The sequence below is a fragment of the Limulus polyphemus genome, unplaced genomic scaffold (assembly GCF_000517525.1).
Source record: "Limulus polyphemus unplaced genomic scaffold, Limulus_polyphemus-2.1.2 Scaffold1032, whole genome shotgun sequence".
NCBI lineage: Eukaryota > Metazoa > Arthropoda > Merostomata > Xiphosura > Limulidae > Limulus > Limulus polyphemus.
The window spans coordinates 26564-32025 of record NW_013666642.1 but is presented as its reverse complement, the minus strand read 5'-3'; the positions used below and the strand labels follow the sequence as shown (position 1 = coordinate 32025).

The 5462-nt window shown below is 29.8% G+C and overlaps 1 pseudogene; it reads right to left on the bottom strand.

Moving 5' to 3' along the window:
• The window catches only part of LOC106461791, a 45834-nt pseudogene that overhangs the window by 14306 nt on the left and 26066 nt on the right, over nt 1-5462 (bottom strand).

Sequence of the window (5462 nt, the reverse complement as noted above, 5' to 3'; positions counted from 1 at the left end):
ATTTTTTGTATGTAAAAGACTTATAATGTTAACTGAAAGACTGCCAAATTTTGTGAAGATATACACACTATATTGAAAGTTAGAAGTATTAAATTTATAAAGACTTTAGACGAGTACAAAGAAGTCACGTAGTCGGTCAAATTGCCTGAGCCCAAGTTGAAAGAGTTAAGCTGAACCTAGTCATAAAGTATGAACACTGTATATGCAGGGAAATTTCATATCGTGTTCCTCAAAAAGTCAGCAACATAAGTGCAAAACAATGTATATCATGATGACGTTTAACGAGGACCCTCTGTATTACTTTGTTAAAAAGTTTACATATGGTAGCACCCATGTCTTTATTAGTGTGCATAAAGAGAGCTCTATGCTGAAAAAGAGTAAGTAAAACACATTCAGGTTAACACTATGATGAAAAGTTCTCTAATTAATGCTCATACCTGCATAAAATCATAGCAGTCTATGACATACTACTAAGAAATTTTCATGTCCTTGAAAACCATGCCACATTGCTGTGGTTCTGCCATCTGTGAGCAACACCACAACTAGTGGGTGTGTTTACATATGCTCAGCTGTCACAGGGTAAGTAGCTCCATGATTTAAAGTTAATTTTATTGATATATTACCATTTTATATGTTCAATATTCTAATATCTATCATCTGATATATTCATATAAGTCAATGGTTTTGTAATGAATGTACAAGTCAGTGTTCATAATTTGTCACTCAATTTTTCTGTTCAGCATTCAGGTGTACATCATGGAATTGTTTTGCCAGATATACAAATATATCATCTCCTTTTGATATTGAAAAAGGATTAGAAAAGATCAAATTCCTAATTTAATATTTTGGTGGATAATGACACTTTTTTTTTGGAAGCAGCTCAAAATGTAATTATGGACCAAAAGGGTTAAAACTAATCTGAATACTCAAAGAAGTGAGAGATTACTAAATAAATGCCACTAGGAACATTACATAATCCTTTTCACAAGCAGGAATACAATGTTTAATCTAGACATTAATAAATTGTATATCAAGTTAGGTACAACACCCACCTTCTAAGTTACAGGTATCCGGGTTAAATCTCATGAGCTTTACAGTTTTATCATTTGACCCTGTTGCCAATAGATCACCAGTAACATTCCAAGACAAACAATAGATGGAACCTTTGTGATGTTTCATTCTTTTAAGCAAAACTGTGGGTTGATGAACCACATGATTCTCCCTAAAAACACAGAGGCAAAGTCATTAAATAAAAATATTATATAATCTATAACAAACCAGATAAAAGAACAAACCTGTGGCTCTTGTATTAATCAAAGTTTACCAGTTAGCAAATAGTAGCATTTCTAACATAAGATAAAAATATTTTGTGCTTGTTGTTGTTAACTTTATGACAAATGTGTAATGTTTTGAAAATGAAGCCATTCTAAAAGATTATAACTTCCAAAAAATTCAGACATTTTGGAGAAATAAGTAATAAAAAAAAACAGCTATTACACAGTATATAAATATAAACAAGAAGTGTGGCTTTGGAACTGATATTTTTATTAATATTAATCAGTATTTTTGGAAAAGACCTTAAAGTATGCAACAGAATTCCACGTGAGGTAGATGGGGTATTGTAATAGAAAAAGGGCGGTAGGATGGGGAATGTAGACATAAAAAATAGTACATCAGATAAAGTATATATTTTCAATTAGACACCAACTGTAATTTTTTTCAAACAAGAAGGACTACAGTGTCATTAGCACTTAAAACTTGTTAATATCCTGGAATAAATATGCTTAAGCTCATTTACTGTACCATAATGAGCATGAAACTTTAAATGATCAATTTTAAAAACAAGGTTTCTAAATTGTTGAAATCTGAACTGACACAGTAGTTGCAAAGTTAATAGGGAAAACAAATGTTTTAATACATGTGCTTTAGGATAAAAATGGGCATTTAAGCTAACTTAATCTACAGTAAAATATATGTCACTTCCTTTATTTCCTCTGGCATAATACTCTAAAATATTCCATGATACATACTTGTCTGCCTTGTTGCAAACATTCTTATCCCATCTAATCATAAAATACTAACTTAGTGGTTTAAATACTGAATCAGTTTCAAGAACTTTGCACCAAACATTTCATATAAGTAACTTTCCAATCAAGAAATGATATAAGCCAGTAAATTTCAAATGTTTTTGTTCGTTGACAATCTAACTCTTTGTTTTTATCTTGGCAGACCACAATGGGGATTATACACTATGCTGACACTTCTTTTCCATAATTATTTAATCTTTCCATGTACCACACATTAAGAACTGCTGCTCTAAGTTATTCCAAACTCATATTATTAAGCTACATACTAACAGTTGAAAGTGAAAGATAAACAACAGAAATACTCTATTCAAGTTTAACAAGAAAGTGTTTGTTCACTTTGGTTCAATTCATGACTAAAGCAACAAAATTATGTTATTTTTTAACATGTTAAGGTCCAAATGAAGATTTGGCGGGCTAACAAAGTCCTACTACATAAAGTTATGGAATTGTCAAATCTAATCCAAACTAATTTTCACACCTGATAAATGTAAGAGAAATGCTGTTTGCCCACATTGTTAAACTATATAATATCAACTCTAAGCTCATGAAATGAAATAATTGTATTAACGAATTTGACATTAAACCCTGTAAATCTCTTGATACTGCGTAACTTAAAAAATACTATTCATTTAAACACAAAGATATCTGTATCAGAGCATCATGTGGTACTTGCTGTTACATACCCTGATGTATATTGAAAATAGCATTTTTACTCCAATAAATAAATATAACAGCACTGAAAACCAGTCTGCTTTTGCTTCGTACCATCATGCTCTTGCAAATACTTAGGCAACAATGTATGGAAATCTCACTAATCTTTAACTTAATTTAATCCTAAAACCTTACTTCTTTTAAAACTAATGAAATATAAAATGAAACACTGAATAGTACTTTGTGGTAGATAGTGAATTATTTGTTGTCATAGAGACAGATGAGATTCTAAAATTACAACCAATAATCAATATATATTTTATTGATTCAATTAAGTAAAAGCACTTGCAAGTATACATAAAGTAACATATGACCATGCAGAATAATATGTGTAACGTAAAAAATAAATATATATATATTACATTGTTAAAAAATGCTTTGTTTTTCAGCATGAATATAATTTTCTGAAAATAAAGTTGTGTATTTGATTAAATACACATGTAAAGAATATGGGGTATACCTTCAAAACATAAAAAACATAAATAGTGAAAAGGCTTGTCAAAACATATTTTGCAAAATAAAACAAATACATCTCATGTGCAAAAAGACTATTTTTTATTTTAGAAATTTAATAAAACAACATTTTGTGCTTACTATTTTAGTACTTATATGTAGTTACAAAATTATATATATGAAAAATTCTGAAGCACACAAAATCTAGAATCTGACTTCATGAAAATATCTTAATTGTGTTTTGTAGAGTTTCTAAACTTTGTTAAAAAAATATCACCTTTCCATGCACATATTATTTTGCTGTCTATTTTTATAGAGCAGAGGTTATCATTATACACTTTATGCCTGGTTATGTGATGGTCCAAACACATATTTTTAAATTTATTTTGCAAGGTTTAAAGTTTTTTCACCAACTCAAGACAACAGCTATCATTGTAATAATATACATGTCAAGAGGTATTCATAATGAAACAGCAGAAATTGGGTTAAGTTTAAAGTTCAACTTAAAAATAATAATGTTTCAAGTCCGTTATCAGTTTTTCATTTTACTTTGAATATTTCAAGTATTTTAATGTTAAAATAAACAGAAATGACAGGACAAGAAGTGGGATTTAAAAACTGCATTAAGAGTTTTTATCTTAATTATGCACAAAACTTTGTCATGATAGAAGATTATTTTGTAACTTTTTCCTTACTCATTTTTTTTTATGAAAAGTAACAAAGCTATTGTCATTTGTCATTGACAAAAGTATAAAGTAAATAAAGGTTATTATTTTGGAAAATTTTTCTCATACAAATTAGTTAGCCTCTTGACAAAGTTCCTGTGTCCAAAGATATTACACCTACCTAATCAGAAAGCCTGATTTTTTAAGGTAAAAAGTGCATTCTTATAAGTTAAACGTCTTCAATGGGTAGGGCCATAGATATGTGAGGTCAGATTTAATCATTATTTTTTCAAACCTTTAATTGTGGGAAAAAACTGAGATAATACTTTTGCAACAAATCTTTTTGTGTGTATATACGAATTAGTACCAGATGGAATGCTTGAACTGTCTGAAAGACAATGCCTGATTTACATTAATATAAACTGATCAACAAAAGATAACCTTTCTGGATCAGATAGGTGTCACAAATATCTTTTGATATTTTTTTCCCCTTCTCAGTAAAAATACTTAATTAAATAGCATAACACTTACTAAATGGTATCTAATCATGGCTTAGGAAATTAACATAAATTGATTTAGTATTTTTTATGATTATTTAGGTTGTGAAATTTCCAAACTTTTGTTATGAGACACAGTTTTGAAAAAAATGTTACAAATACTTCTTTTCATTTCAGAATTTCAATTGTTTTTTATTGTTGATCACAAAATTCCATTTTATTTACCACTGTTCTGATTATCTCATTGATTTCACTAACCGGAGATCTTGAAGACTGGGATAGGAACAGATTCGAAGCGTTTTCGAGTTGGATCCAATGGCATACAGTTGTCCACTAGGATGAAAGTCCCCTGTTCGAATGGCTTGTGCATCTTCCAACTTATTAACAGGCAAAAACTTAGATTTTTTCCAATCTAAAGCACTTCCAGTAGGCTTATTAGGCTGCTGTGGTGTCATCTGAAAAGATAAAAGAAAAAAAATACAAGCATATACTTATGGTTTAAATATACATACAGTATTAGTAGTGAACTAAAACAGCAGTCAAACAAAGTAGAGGTTATAATTAAAGTGTTCTCATTAGCACACTTTTTATGTGCAAATTTTAACACTAAGGACAGAGAAAACAGCTTTATAATGCAGCCTGGGGGTGCAAGCTAAGTTCCACCATGTTGCTGTTTTAAACCTATTCACCATTACAGTTTGTATAAGCACACCTTTCAAGCATAAATACACAAATTTTAACATCAGGGATTGAGGAAACTGCTTTATAATGCAGACTGAGGGTGTGCACCTGGGTATTATTTTTATCTCAGATAAATTTAGCCAATTTTTTTGGCCTATAATTTTGCCCTATCGCCCTTAAGTCATAAAAAAAGAGAAGTATATGCTACCTTCTGTCGCTTGGTACAAGAAATTGTTAGGGAATAACTGTTTAATAACAGTTTTGTAATTACAGTTTAAAAAACAACAACAAATATCAAAGTGTTAGAATTCATATTATTGGCAGAAATCAATATATACACCTGGAAAAAAGTTAAGCACCCCCGTGTT